The sequence below is a fragment of the Mus caroli genome, chromosome 8 (genome assembly GCF_900094665.2).
Source record: "Mus caroli chromosome 8, CAROLI_EIJ_v1.1, whole genome shotgun sequence".
NCBI lineage: Eukaryota > Metazoa > Chordata > Mammalia > Rodentia > Muridae > Mus > Mus caroli.
In genome coordinates this window covers 59,300,100-59,317,036 of record NC_034577.1, presented here as the reverse complement: position 1 = coordinate 59,317,036, position 16,937 = coordinate 59,300,100, and positions in this window count along the sequence as shown.

Genomic DNA, 16,937 nt, shown 5'->3' with positions numbered 1-16,937 from the left:
TGAGGGAAGCTGGGGCTGGCTCTCTACTGTTGTGCTAGGAAAAGTGAATTTGGGCAGGATTTTTGTGCATCTGCTCCAGGCAGCAGCAAAGGAAAACACAGGAGAAGTAATGCTAGAGCCTGGACCTGCCATATCTCCTTCTCACTTAAGATGATATGGGGGAGTATGTGACAATTAAACATAATACTTGCATCTCTCTCCTGAATATCCCATGCCCTCCTTCTTCTCCAGTCTTTGTCCTGGCTTTAACATTTCTTTGTTTATACTATGTACTGCTACCTGATTCATCTTACTCAAGCACTGCTGTATTTCACTTATTCTCCTCCTCTAGAAGCACACAGATATCACTACCTTAAGGAATAAATTAAAATTTGGGGCTGGGCAAATGGTTCAGTAGGTAAGAGCATTGACTGCATAAAAATCTGAATTCAAATCCCAAGCACTCATGTAAAAAAGGCAGGTATGGCTGTGCTCACCTATGACTTCAGTTGTGAGGGGAAGACACAGCAGAACTGTTAGAGCTTGTTGGCCTCCAGCCTAGCTCCAGAATCAGCAAGAGACCCTGTCTCAAAGAAATAAGGCAAAGAGTGATATAACATGACACAAGACACCCCCTCTGGCCTCCACACACACAGGGGCATGTGCCTCCATATATACTCATACACATGTTTGGCCTCCTTTCTATCTCTTCTCTCTCTCTCTCTCTCTCTCTCTCTCTCTCTCTCTCTCTCTCTCTCTCTNNNNATAACATGACACAAGACACCCCCTCTGGCCTCCACACACACAGGGGCATGTGCCTCCATATATACTCATACACATGTTTGGCCTCCTTTCTATCTTTTCTTTCTCTCTCTCTCTCTCTCTCTCTCTCTCTCTCTCTCTCCCTCTCTCTTTCTTTCTCTCTCTCTTTATTTATACACACACACACATACTCGTATATACTATCACAGTGATCTATGTTTTAAAGGCTAAATAAAAGTTAACTTTTACAACATTCTCTAAACTAAATCAACCCCTCTACTCCATATACCAAGCTCCTATTTAAAACCAAATAGTCTCAGTTGTCATTCCAATGGACCCTTGTGCTTGGTTAGGCCCGGCTATCCTTGAGAAAAGATCTTCCTCTTATTCATCTTTGAAGATTATCTAGGTCAAAAGTCACAGGGTAATCTAAGATCCTGCAATGGCCTCTCTCCCGTGGATTTTACCATGTGCTTCATGAAGCCCACTTTTAAGGGTTCTGTGCACGGGTACAGTAAATGTTCAGTGGTTAAGAACATTTGGTCTTCTCCAAAAGACTTGAATTCCTAGCAGCCGCATGGTGCTCACAAACACCTGTAACTCCAGTTTCAGGGTGTTTCATAGTCTCTCTGTTCTCTGTGGGTACCACACACACATGTGGTGCACAGATATCCATGTAGGCAAGATGCCCATACACATAAACTGAATATTTTGTAAGAGGGTTATTTGCAGATAAGTTCTCCACAGCTCCCTTGCCTTTGTTATGCATTGTTGTCTGGCCTCTTGGAAAGTTAATCCTCTCTCTTGTCTGATTGAATGCAAATGATTTGGGATAGGTAGTCTGTTGATGCTGACTACACTACAGAGTTTAATGCGAATAGATCCTGAATCAATGGGTGTGGGAAAAACAACCTGTGGCAGTTTCTCAAAGGAAGAGAAACCCTTCTTTGTCCTGTCCCAAAAATTGTAGCCCTTGATACGATGCCAGGTGATGTCCCATCCAAGCTAAGTATACTACACCAATAGGTGGTACTGGCACGTTCACTGTGTGAGAAATGAACTCCAGTCTTACATCTTGGGATCCATGCTAGTGTTCTTTGTGTAAAAAGAAACTAAAAAGATGTACATTGTGCATTTAATAGCAAGTGAAAGCCTTTTACAGTGCATTACCAGTTGGAAGCACCAGGTAAAACACATCAAGTAAGTAATTATCCCATGAATAAAAGATGATGGCCCAGCTTCGGAGGCAGCATGCTAATGGATTTTTAAACCGACAGGTACAATTGCATATATTTATCACATACAATAGGATGTGTTAAAATATATATACACAGTGTGAATTATAGCTATTATTCTATTGAGTGCCAGATGCCTCTAGCTTAAGTAATTCATACGGAAGCATTTTGTTGCCAGTGGAGTTGTGAGCTTTAATATTTTTAAATCTATTGTTTCCTTTTAGATTTCTCAAAGGTGAGAACATTTAATTCGGCAGAAATCTATATTTCACTGCATAATAGCCTTCATTTAGTGCTACGGATTCTTTTAGGGTTTCACTGTCTTTCCTGTGAACTTGACGTTAGTGATGGGGCCAGAATCAAAAGCACTGATTCTCAACAGTGGGCACTTTGGTCCTCAGGGGCCTTCTGGTAATATCTGCATTTTGGTCACCACACCCGTGGGAAGGTGTTTTTGGCATCTAAGGGGTTAAAGACTGAAATATTGCTAAATGTCTTAAAGAGCACAGGACAGGCCCCACAGTAGAGAATTAACCAACCCAATTGCCAACAGTGCTAAGATGTAGACACCCTAATGTAGAACAAAATGTATGGGGTTTGGGGTGTCCGTATGTGTGTGAATATGTATATGTGGGCGTGTGTACATATGTGTGTAGAGACCTGAAGTCAACTGGTATCTTCCTGGTTGTCCCTTCACTTTCTTTTGGTTTTGAAATTATAATTGCAGAATTTCTTGTTTCTCTTTCTTCTCTTGTAGCCTTCCCATATATCCCTCCAGACTCTCTTTCAAATTCACCACCTTTTTTTCCCAGTGAGATAGGCTTTCACTGAGTAAATTTGGCTAGACTGGCTGCCACCAAGCCTCAAGGATCTCTATTTCTACAATGCAAGGATTACAGACAGAACACACCGCACCGCACCGCACCACACCGCACCGTACTGCACCACACTACACTGTGACTGGCTCAGTATGTAGGTGCTAGAAGCTGAACTCAGGTCCTAACACTTGTGCTGAGAGACTTGACTGACTGAACCGACATGCCAGCCTAAGCTTTGTTTATTTTGTTTGTGTTTGGTATTTTAGCCTCAATACTAAAGAAAAGGAAAGTGCCTCCTTCGGCTTTGACTAAAAAATTATCTTTTCATAAATGAAGGCTAAACTGATTTATGAAGCAGTGGGAGAAAGTGTCACCTGACATATTTGCAAGAAACACTTTGCTGTGGACAAGACAAACCATGCCATGAACTAATGTGGAACAGAAGCCACAGTGAAGCTTGCTTTGTTTGTGTTGTTGTTTGTTTTTGTTTTGTTTTGTTTTGTTTTGTTTATGCTAACAGTATATTCATTGTAAAGTAGTATTTGTTACCACAGTGGAAAGTACATACCATATTTTGAAGTTCCACACTTTCTAGGAGCGGGGTATGTTTTGAACAGTGTTTTTGTTCCTACTTGGATTCTTTAAATGCACCCATCCAAATGGTTTGTATGAGAACCAGCTGCACTCTAATTCTTGCTGTGTTTACAGCCTTTTCATCTCTACTTGTACCTTTCATTCAGCGATAAGAGCTCTTAGTGTGACTCTACGCTTTCAGTGTGTTTGAAGTACACACATGCAGAAGGAGCACCTGCCTGCATGCTCTCTGATGAAATGACAACTCTCAGAGAACTCACCATTAGTCCCCATCCTAACAGTTATTCATGGTAGTTTTCAATAAAAGGAGTTATGTGTTGTTCTCCCAATAGGAAGAGAGACTTCTCCTGAGAGCTGCACAAAAAAGGATAAGTGGACTCATTTGTTTCCATTATGTGTGTCATTGACTGCAAATTTCCTCAATGTTTTATCTGAAAGATTTTAAAGAGGGAAAGAAAAAGAGACATAATCAAAAATTCATATCGTGAGACTCAACATATAGAAAATTAAAAACAGTCTAAGTTAAGAAAAAATCTGATGTTGGGAAAACATTGTACTTTGCTTATATATTAGTAATTGTTCAACATAATAAAAAAGTAAATGAGTTCTTACATTTTTTAATCTAACAAAAATAATAAATAATAAAAATAGTAATGGCTGAATAATAATCATTTAACAAAACTAGAATCGATATGCTGTATTTATATATTTATGCAAATATGTGAAATAATAATAGTCAAAGAAAATGAGGTCATCAGTTTAAGAGGGAGTGGCGGGATGTCAGAATGATTGGAGGGGTAACTGATGAAATTAAACTGTAATTCAAACAAATGATTACATTTAAAAATATGATGCATTTCTCTTAGGTTCTGCAATACACTTTTGTAATATTTATTTTTATTATTTTTAGTGTGGGTGTGTCTGTATGTGTGTACGTGTGTGTGTCTGTGTGTATGTGTGCACATGTATGCAGGTGCACATATAGGCCAGAAGAGGGCATCATATTCCCCTGGAGCTGCAATTTCAGGCAGTGAACCACTGGTTGTTGGGGATGAGAGTAGAACCACAGCCCTCAGCAACAATAGTGCTCAAGCTTGATTGCTGAGTCAGTGCACCAGCCTTCCTGAGTGTGCTCTTCTTTCTTGCTGACTGGGTGTGATTTAAGTTTAATTACTCATAGGGTCCTTTGTGGATGCATGGTATGAAGGTGATAGAAGTTAGGAAGCAATATATGCAATATAACAAAAGGACAAACAACTAGATAAAGAGAATAAACAGCTAACTGAGAGATTTAAACAGTTTCTGCTCAGATTGCATACTTTGATTAATGCCTGTATTTTAATAACAACTTAATAGCAAGTGAGCTACCTTAGCAGACCAGCACCTGAGCTTGGACACAGAGTATGACCGAGTACTAGTATGTTCTCATTGACATATGATCCTGATAGAATGGCTCGAAATATTAAAAGAATATTAAATCTCTTGGAATTCTTCATGAATATTCTTCGTGAAGTTCTATTTTACTGTGGCTTTACGGTGGTCACACAAACTAGCTTGGGCTCTTACTTTTCCTGAAGATGGACTGTTGTTTTTAACCAATAGACAAGTTATTCCACTGGGTACATTACCTTGATGATCTCAAATAATGTTATTTCCAATGTATTCTCATATAAAAGTTAACGTGTATTTATTAACACTGTCATATGCATCAAATATTAAAAATAAAAAAAGAAAATATAGTTTGTCTTCCTTGCTCTTCTTTTTTATATATATATTGTTTTTTATTAGATATTTTCTTTATTTACATTTCAAATGTTATCCTCTTTCCTGGTTTCCCCTCTGAAAATTCCCAACCCCTTTCTTCTTCCCCCTCTCCTTGCTCACCAACCCACATACTCCTGCTTCCTGGCCCTGGCATTTCCCTATAATCAAGCATAGAACCTTCACAGGACCAAAGGCCTCTCCTCCCGTTAATGACTGACTAGGCCACCCTCTGCTACATATGCAGCTAGAGCCATGAGTCCCACCATGTGTTTTCTTGGTTGGTGGTTTAGTACCAGGGAGCTCTGGTACTAGTTAGTTCATATTGTTGTTCCTTCTATGGGGCTGCAAATCCCTTCAGCTCCTTGGGTACTTTCCTCTAGCTCCTTCATTGGGGACCCTGTACTCAGTCCAATGGATGGCTGTGAGCATCCACTTCTGTATTAGTCAGGCACTGGCAGAGCCTCTCAGGAGACAGCTATATCAGGCTCCTATCAGCAAGCTATTGTTGTCATCCAAAATAGTGTCTGGTTTAGGTGGTTGTTTATGGGATGGATTCCCAGGTGGGGCAGTCTCTGCATGGTCATTCCTTCAGTCTCTGCTCTACATTTTGACTCTGTAATTCATTTCATGGATATTTTGTTACCCCTTCTTAGAAGGATGGAAGTATACACACTTTGGTCTTCCTTCTTCTTGAGTTTCATGTGTTTTTCAAATTGTATCTTGGGTATTCCGAGCTCCTGGGCTAATATTCACTTGTCAGTGAGTGCATACCGTGTGATTGGGTTTCCTCACTCAGGATGATTTTTCTAGTTCCATCCATTTGCCTAGGAATTTCATAAATTCATTGTTTTTAATAGCTGAGTAGTTATGTATAAATAATACCATATTTTCTGTATCCATTCCTCTGTTGAGGGGCATCTGGGTTCTTTCCAGCTTCTGGCTATTACAAATAAGGCTGCTATGAACATAGTGGAACATGTGCCCTTATTACATGTTGGAGCATCTTCTGGGTATCTTGCTCTTCTGTTAATGAGAAAATTGAACATTTTTTTGAATATTTTAAGGTAAGGTATTTGATTAGAGAATTATAGTATATATACCATCAGGAAACTATAATAATTAATGCAAAAGGCTGATGATGGAGTCAGTTATCAGTTACATTCCTGTTGTTCTTACCATGGGGCAGATTCTATGAGTCTTACCATGAAGAGTCATTACTCTCACTTACAGAGTAAGCCTCAAGTCACATGTTGAATAGAACAACTAGGAAATGAAGACCCATAACTACTGTTTCATTGTCTAAAACTTGGGACTGATTTTAATGATTAAATTGCTCCAAATAAACTAGTATCTTCATAAGGGATACAGGGAGACAAACAGAAACTGGTTCCCTCACGCCTATCTTCTGCTAACTTACTCTTCTTTGATAATTGACTCTACAAATTGGCCGCCATCTAACACTTATCCAAGGCTAGGTTCAGGCATTTGATATTTGGAAAAGTCTGAATAATCTCTCAGATCCCTCATTATATAGGCTTGTGGCATGTATAATCTGTAATCTTCAATCTATAATTATAATGTGTATGATTATCTAGTGAAACCACCAGAAAGTAAACAATAAGTGATAGTACCTTTACTTTTGAAAGCACTCCACCAGTGAGTTTAAACATCTTTCAATTTGCACACCTAATGCATACTGATATAGAAAGGCCATTTGTTACTCAGCTATTTCTTTATAACTTTTGCAATTATTCATAGGCTAGTCTTTCTCCAGTTAATCTTTAAACTGTTCACTCTTGCTAGTATTAGATATTTTACTAGATTTATCTCAAGACTTGATGCTAACTAATCAACGAATGTCTTTCCTTTCCAGGCTAGACGAGAAATAGATATGTGCTTTATCGTCCCAAGAGTCTGCAGTCTTCTAGAGGTGCTGGCAGACAGTTGTTCATCACTCTACTTCCAAGTCCTGGACTTAGAAGAAGGGCATTACACTATTTGTTTTCCCTTGAAGATTATTTCTTAGTTCAGACTCATAGATATGAATCTACATCTATTTCCATAGTGAGAGTGATAGCAGTTTCTATGTTACATGTACATTTCGGTGAAATGGAGGAGAAGTAGGAGAGTTGGGATAGGAAGGAGCTTGCATCAATAGTCCAGTACCATGTAATTACAAATGGCAACACATTTTTTATAGTCAGTTTACATGGATAAGCAAAAGGTTGAGAGAGAAATTTGCAAGTCTGATTTAATCTGCCTCCTTTTCTGTCATATTGTGTCTCAATAGATATTATAATTATAACCCCAAGAGGAACATGAGTCAACCTTCAGACTATATTCAGGCATGTTGGGAGTGACATTTGCTGCTCTTTCAGACTCGACAGTAAAGGAAAAGGCAGGAAGGGTAGACCTTGTGTGTTCATGACCTATACCGGTGACTCTTTAATTCTTCGCCCCAACCACGCTGTTTATTTCCACTATCATTAACCATGACTCTGGATTTGGAGTCCTGAGAGGGTTTCTTGCTTTTCACAGATTAATAGACACAGTGGAGAAGCTGGGAGCTTGCCAACATCTGTCTTGAGTTTCAGAGCAATAAACTATGGCTGGATTTCTATCTCATTCTCTTTAACTTTATATTTTTATATCCTTTTGTAGAAGTTGGATAAATGTCATATTTTCATTCTTCTGTAAAAAATAGAAAGCTGAATAAGTCCTATTCATTATCATAAAATAAGGTTGCCATTAGTCTGGCTCTGCTATGCGATTAATCACCACCCTAAGGAACAGCTCAAGATAAATTGTTATAAATTTCTGCTGTGTCTGGTGATGCATGTTTATAATTCCTGCACTCAGGAAGTAGAGATGTAAGGATTACTGAAAGTTCAAGGTCATCTTGCTCTAAGTGAGTTCTAGATCAGCAAGGGCTACATAGAAAGATTCTGTATATAAAAGGCCAGTGATGTCTGTAGAGATGATTCAGTGGTTCTGGTGCCCCACAACTGTGAGATCTCTAGAACCCACAAAACAGTTAGTTGAGCATGATGATTTGCCTGTAGTTCCAGCACTCTGGGAAACAGAGACAGGGTTGGTAAAGTAAGTTGGCCAGCCAGAATGTCAGTATTTTTGAGCTCTGGGTTCAGGTGAAAGACCCTCAGGGAGCAAGAAGAAAGTGACAGAGGAAGACACTAGACATCAATCTAAGGCTTCCACATGCACATACACAAATGTGAGTACATAGATTCTTATCATGGACACATACACATAGATGGAATATTTATGGGGGCAATAAGTAGTTATACAACTCAAGTTACTATTTATGCTAATTAACATTTTGCTGTTCTAACAGTCAATGACAGCATTTTGCTGTTCAGTTATTCTAGATTTCATTCTTGATTTTACTAATAGTTTTAATAATAAATAAATAAGTAGATAATAGATGATCCAAAGATATTAAATGATAGATATCTAGATTGAGAGATGGTAGTTAGACAGGTAAATATATGATAAGTATATTGATAGATTATTGATAGATGATAGGTGACAGATGATAGATAGATAGATAGATAGATAGATAGATAGATAGATAGATAGATAGATAGATCGTTGATAGATGATAGATAGATGATTGATAGATAGGTGATAGATAGATAGATAGATAGATAGATAGATAGATAGATAGATAGAAAGATAGGTGATAGGTAGATAGATAGATAGATAGATAGATAGATAGATAGATAGATAGATAGATGCATAGGTACACAGATAGTTAATAGAGAATAATAAGATAACTGACGGTGCATATAGATGATAATAGAAAATATAGAGATTAATGGATGTATTAATAGATAATAAATAGATGATATACAGATAGATAATAGATAATAGATTATATTCAGGATAATAATTAATAGATGGCACATAATCAATGAAAATAGGTGATAGGTAATGTATAGATGCTTGAAAGAAGCATCTATACATTGATTGCATATATTGACAAATTGATTTATTGATATATGTATAATTGGTATATAATTGGTAAATAGGTAGTATATAGACAGATTGATAATAAATGGATAGACAGATAGGAAATGAATCAGGAAATAGGAAGTGAGAAAATACAGTTTTTAGCATTTGGTAATTTTGTTTATATACACATTAAATTCTAAGAATCTGCCACTACAATATAAAAGTTACTAAAAAATATTTCAAAATGTAAAATATTTGTATCAAATCTTCTCTATACAGCCCATGAAAGATTATAACAAATCTTAAAATGTGAAATCCTTTTGAAGAAAATTATATTTTTTAAAGTATTGAGTGACATAAAACCAAATTACAGCTGGAAATTGTATTGGATCCAAAGCTACAAAAGACAATATTAGTCTATTAGTCTCTCAGGTTACTAAAGAAAATTGATGTAGCTCTAAAAAAGAAGTGGAACCTGATGAACTATTGTGAAAGTATGTATGGGCAGTGTAGCTATTGCACTCCAGTTAAGTATAAACTACTCTGATGGGATGGACTTGCTTCCTCAGCATCAACATTTCCTAGTGTTGGTAACACCAGTTCACAAAAGGTTGCACTTCTGTGGATGCAGATAAGTATCTTGTCTTGCACACAGACCCAGGCACCGGCAGAGAGGAGATAAAGTACATAGCAGGGCAGGAGTCCTCCATGGAGGACAAAAAAGAACATTGTAAGGTAACGTTTAAGTCAACTAGTTATTATGTGGAGAGAAGAGTTGGGTGGGCAACTTTCTTATTATTTCTAGAAGCACCTTGTTATATCTAGAGGCAGAGAAGACAGACACGATGTACAGCCTGTGTTAGGATTACTTAGTTCTGAATTTATGATGGGTCAGTATTTTAACTTCATTACAATGTGACAGCGATGAATGTTCCCTAGAAATGTGTCTTCCCACTTTGAATTTTGACCTTTTTTTTCACATTAGCAAAGCTACTAGAATTTTACACAATTATATCAAGACACAAGTGACTCTATCCGCCACATGATCACAGGCTTTAGTAGCAATAGTCACCATATACAATCTCCAAGAAAGCCAACACTATTCCAAAACTGGCTTTTGGTGGATGATGCCACTCAGTTGTAAGGAATGTATACAGAGTACGTTTAATGTAGGGAGGGCTAGCTATGGGTGTAGTAGTTATCTATATTAGATTCTTTTCTAACTTACAATTTCAATCCATGATAAGCTTATTGGGGTGCAACACTCAAGAACCAACTGTATGGCACCCAGTTAGTTACAGTTCTGGGTCTACCAGAAACTATCTTTTGACACCCAAGTTTCTTCTAAGTCTAGATGGGTTTAACAATACTTTAAAATTTTTAATGGTGAAGCAGGTAATAATGTATATGGAAGTATTTTTACCGGACTCCAGAAAATTTATCAGAAAGAGTTTGTAGTAAACATTTACAAATTGAAGGGTTTAAAGAATTAGGACTTAAAAAGAAGAATTTGTGGAAATACCAGTAAATAGCAGTTGAATATGTACATATTGTAGGCAGAATTTTAATGTGGTGTAAAATACTGTTCCCTTGCACAGTGCCCTTTCTTTTATGTGCACATATATCTGCAGAGGAGTGTGTGTGTGTGCATGTGTGTGTGTGTCTGTGAGAGAGAGAGAGAGAGAGAGAGAGAGAGAGAGAGAGAGAGAGAGAGAGAGAGAGAATACAGTCTCATATACTGAGGCACACAAAAACTCATTGTGTTGTGAAAGATTACAGGTATTTACGACCATGCCCAGCCCAGTCCCTCTCCATTTTAGTGTGGATGCTCCTATGGATTTTATGAATCATTTCAGAATTCCTCCTGTCAAAAGTAAACACAGGAACAAAGAATAGAGCAGAGACTGAAGGAAAGGTCATCCAGAGGTTGCCCCACCTAGGGATCTATCCTATCTGCTGAAACCAAACCCAGACACTATTGCTGATGCCAAGAAGCGATTTCTGACAGGAGCCTGGTATAGCTGTCCCCTGAGAGGCTCTGCCAGAGCCTGACCAATACAGGTGCAGGTGCTTGAAGCCAACCATTGGACTGAGCATGGAGACCCCAATGGAGGAGTTAGGGGGAGAACTGAAGGAACTGAAGGGGTTTGCAACACCATAGGAAGAACAACAATATCAACCAACCAGAACCCCACCACCCCAAGCTCCCAGGGACTAAACCACCAACCAAAGAATACACATGGAGGGAGCCATGAGCTCCAGCTGCATATGTAGCAGAGGATGGCCTTATCTGGCATAAATGGGATGGGAGGCCCTTGGTCCTGTGGAGGCTCCATGCCCCAGCATAGGGGAATGCTAGGGTGGTGAGGCCAGAGTGGGTGGGTGGGTGGGGGAGCACCCTCTTAGAAGCAGGAAGGAGGGGGGCTGGGAATGGGCGATTTGTAGAGGAGAGACCAGGAAGAGGGATTAAATATAAATAAATAAAATAACCAATAAATTTTTTTTCAAAAAAAGAAAAAGGAAAAAGGAAAGACTATTCAGATGACGTTATCTAGTTCAGTGACCTCTAAAATTAGAGTTTTCTAGGTCGTGGTCATAGAAGTTCTAAATGTGACAAAGACTCTTAAGCTGACTTTTTTGAAAATGGAGCCTAAACCACCGACCAAAGAGTACACATGGAGAGACCCATGGCTCCAGCTTCATATGGAGCAGAGGATGGCCTTGTTGGGCATCAATAGGAGGAGAGGCCCTTGGTCCTGAGAAGGTTCGATGCCCCAGTGTAGGGGAATGCCAGGACAGGGAAGTGGAAGTGGGTGGGCTGGTGAGCAGGAGGAGGGGGAATGGGATAGGGGGTTTTGGAGGGGAAACCAGGAAAGGAGATAACATTCGAAATGTAAATAAAAAAAAATATCTAAAGAAAAAAAAGGAAAGGAGGAAGAGGAGGTGGAGGCGCCAAGATTCTAGACACAAGCAGAAAGCTGCCTTTAGGACCTGAGGGTAGTCCACAGCCCAACACTGGCAAGGGAATAGAAACTCAGTTCCTTGTAAACTCTTCAGCACTTGCATGAGCTGAAAGGAGATTGTTCCTGAGAGCACATAGACAAGACCAGACCATCTTCTGCTGGATGTCAGCTTGGTGAGATGATTTGCCCTAAGGAGGTATAAACAAGTGTGTTGGGTATGGCACTTTCAAGCTACCAAGTTTATAGGCATTTGGTATACATTAATACAAAATTAATATTAAAACCCATACAATTATATATTCAAATAATGGCTTCTAAAAGGTAAAGTATACAACTGTTACCTGACAGGTCAGAGTCTGAGTCAGGTGATTCCTGGTTCTTGGCATCTTGTTTGAAGTGTTAATGAAGCACATATAGACTTGCAAAAGTAGCAAGAATCCTTGTCCAAAACAAAGTGATAGCATAGGTCAGATGCATGATCAGGATTGACAGCAAGCTATACTAATAAGGGTACTCAAAGGCTCCAATTACTGTTTGGAGGTTCATTTTATGGGTATCAAACGGAAGAGTTTGGTTGCTAAGAGGTATAGTGTGAGTAGTTCTTTATCCTGACTTATAGATTAAGTTATTTAACTAGGTTTTTTAATGTTATATGCCCCTTCTAACACTGAATCTAGTTTTAATCATATACACTTCCAATTATGTATAATGATAAGCTAGTAAATAGACCATTCTTCCTAAAGTTCCCTTTGAGGACACAATTTGCCTTATTGAGCATGCATCAAAAACTAGTTTTGCCTGAGTTAGCCTCTCTACCAGCATAACTAGAGTTTGACTGAACTCTTTTTCAGTTTGATGGTTGTTTGAATGAGGAGAAACCATGTCCATCGTTTAGAGAGAGGTGTGCATGCCATTCAGTGCAGATGGTAGTCTTGGTTTGCTAACAGGTTTTTCAGAGACATGTTCATAGTGGGGTATGTGTGTGTGTGTATACAGTATATTCAGGTAAAGGTCTCAGGCTGCCAGTGCACAACCCAAACCAAGTGGAGTCTCAAGTCACTGAGTAAGTCCCAATGCTTGCTTGCCTCAGAATGTATAATGTATACCACAGAGCTTGGGGCTGTGCTTTTATCTAGAGTGTTTCCGTTCCTTTTATTCTTGATACTTTTCATTAACAGGCATGGTGATATAAATGAAGGGATTTTTTAAAGCTAAAATATTTACAAATAATTAGCTTAAATAGCAAAACCATATGTTTTGCGGTGTCTAATGAAAACACTCTTTCCCCCATGAAATACAGCAAACTACTTCTTCACATAATTGTATAGAATCAAATCTCTCCCCTACAGTACTCATCTGAAAAGCTCCTCCTGCCCATAAAAATCCTTATTAAGTGGGACTCTAATGTCCAACAGAAAGGGCAAGATAGGACTTTTAATGGTGACACCAAGGTAAGTTTAGACCCCACTCTGTTATAGGCAGAATTATCACAAGTGATTGGAGGTGTCTTCTGGTAGAAATATAATTAAACACCATATTGTTTTTTTCTGATAGAACACTCTAGACACCAGTGGATTATGATAGTCTACTAGTAAGAAAAAGCTTAAGGTTTCTCTAATGCAGTGGTTCACAGCCATCCTAGCACTGCAACCCTCTAACATAGTTCCTCATTTTGTAGTGATCCCCTAACCATAGAATTATTTCCTTGCTACTTCGTTACTGCAATTGTCCTACATTAATGAATCATAATGTACACCTGATATTCAGAATATTGGATATGGGGCATCAGGGGAGTAGTGACCAACAGTTGAGAATCATTGCTCTAAAGGGAGCTTAACTGGCGAGCTGTGAGAGAACTGGAGGAAGGGTCATGCTCCCAGGAGTCTAGTTCCCAGGGAGAGATGAAACTAGCAAAGATATGTATGGCTGAATGCACCTCTGGACTCACCTGTGGCTTGTAAACAATCCTCTTGGGGGACTATGAACCAAGGCAGACTAACTGAGCTCTTGGCAATGGTTTGGATGAGTAGAATTATGACATCAAAATGAAAGTAAACTACTCCATGGAACCACGTTGTCTCATTTCTCACAAGAGATGGGCGGTGCAATGAGAGCAGAAACAAAGGTATCCTAAAAAATAGATCCCTAAAACTACACCTAGCACTCACGTATTCAATATGGTTGGGTGAATTGCCCACACAGACCTGGAAGACACTGCACAATCAGGAAACTGAAGAGAGAGAAAAAAGTATGAAGTGTAGTGTGATGGTCTTACGCTGCTTATATTCTAATGCTAACTACTGGCTCTCAAGATCTGGTCGCACCCAACCAGCAGATCCTCATGTGATGGGATGCAAACCTTGCTCCCCAATTTAACTGGTCAATAAAAGGCTAGAGTCTGTGATTGGGCAGTGAAGGGAGAAAGGTAGAGCTTGAGGATCAAGTGAGTGGGTTGCAGGTAGAAGGAGAAAAAGAAGAAAGGACATGGAGAGGGGAAGAGGCTGACATGACAGGAGATGGACCATGGTCACATGTCCAGGAAAAAGAGCAAGTAAGAAGGGAATTTGTAGCTGGAAAATAAGTTAGAAGAGCTCTAAGCCTCCCAAACTAGGCTTAAGGCTTGTAAATAAAATACCTAGATTGTGTGTACTTTATACAGGCTAGCTAGGATTATAAATTCATTTTACAATAAAGGGCAAGACTATTGTACTATTCCCAAACAGTCATTCATTTTCTGCCAGTCACACAGTAAAGTGTTCAGACTTGAAAAACATTCCAAGAAAAGAATTCAGGGAAGACTATCACGGGCTTCTAATGGAAACCCATTCAATTGAGTCTAATCTTTTATATAGATTAGATTAGTGTTGATTAAAAGAGATAACAAATTGCAACTCATGATCAAAACCTGTGTTTGTACATGTGTGTACATGTATGTGTGTGTGTGTTCTGTCTCTGTGTGTTTGTGTGTGTGTGTGTGTGTGTACATTTTTTCAGTGCTTCAAAAAACCTGATATTAAAATCTGTTTGCCTTTGTTCATTATTTCTCATGCATGGAGGTTGGAGTAGGATTGTTAGCACTCTTACCATTTGGCTTCCTGCTGAAGGACTTCTCACAGGCTTTAATCCCTCTTTCTCCTAGAGAAACAATCCCTGAAAGGGAGACATGTTTTGATGTTTGAAGACAAGTGACTTCTTACCATGCTCAGTAATACAAAGAAATCTACTTTCAGTCCACAAACACTGGAGAGTCTCTTCACTCTTTTAGTAAATATTTCTATGAGCTTTTATTGCTGTGTATTGCCTGTAATTGTATATTAAGACTATCTTTTAAATGCCCCCTCCAAGTCTCAACTATCAAAGCTCTATAGGTAAGAGTGCTCTAGAATCTGTCCTCAAAAATCGTCATGGATAGCTTATCAAATAAGTGAGCAAGTGAATGAACAGATGAATGAATTGGATCTGTGAGGAGAGTCTGCATAACAAGACATCTATACATATAAACAAGAACAAACACAAGAGCATATTAGTTTTGTATTAAATTCTTTGGTAGAGAAAAAAAATCCCAGTGTCTGTGGTGCTATGTCTACAAACGTAATGTCACAACATTCTAGCTTCACAGAGTCTGCCATGACCTCTTGCCCTCATCACACTGAATCAAAGTTGAAGCTCTGTCCCTCCAGCTTCTACTGTCAAATCATAGCCTTCATCATAAAGCAACTGCCTGACACAAGGTTACACTGTTTTCTCTCAATCGATGACAGGTACAGAAGAAGGAATATAAAGATCCAACCCACCAGCTCAAGTTCTGAGTAACTGAAAAGTTAGCATAAACCTAGAGATCCCACTACCCAGTCCTGTGTTTATTAATCTATGAATATTTTGATCCCAGGAACATTCCCTACAAGCCTCTATGCATGTCAATCATTCAGTTAGCACTCTAGTGAATTGGCCTGGGACTTACTATAACAGATTCAAAGCCTAGTCATCTACTGGACCGAATCTGATGATATGAAAGAACATAATATCTCTCTTAGGGGAGCTCATGAGAGCCATAGGAGAACTAGAGTCTAGTCTTTTGTATTTCCATTGATAATTCTACCACTTATGTCCGTTCAAAAGTGAGTGATAAGAAAATTAGCAAGTTCGTTTAGGCAAAATAGCCCAAGCATATTATGTAGAAATGCATTATTGTCATAATAAAAAATTCTAGTCTATGTTTTTTCCTATAACAGATAAAGTCTGGGTAATTGCCACACTCCATTTCGTAAAATTCGGGATTGCAAAAGAAGAGAGAAGTTCCATGTAGTTAGCTTCCCAGTGAGGACAACAGAAGTCTCTTAACAGAACTCCTTCCTGAGAGCTTTTCTAATGTGCATTGCCTTCTGCAAACAAACCAATACATTTCTATTCTTGCTTTCTAGCAACTCTGTATGCCAGAAGGAAGGCACTACCCTTGGGAAAAAGATAACAAGCTCCAACGGTAATGCTGTTTTGATATTTCAAGCACAATTCAGGCATACTTGTCTTTAGTGACTCCTGCAAATTAGAAGGCACAAAATAGACTGGTACTTTTAATTCTGTAAAGCAGGTAAGTTACAAAAAGAGCTTTCCCTAGCCCTCATTACTGCAAATCCTCAAGGCAATTTTAGCATTAAATAAGTGCTTAATTATAATTAATAATCCAAGGGCTTATGTGTGAATATATCCTTCAAACTCATAAGACATGATTCTGCCGATCCTCACTTGGAGTATACCTTCATTATTCATGACAGAACCTAAACCATTCCCATCTCTTTATTTTTCTCTCACTTTCTACAATGATGAACAACAGGTAATGTGGTAACCTGCAC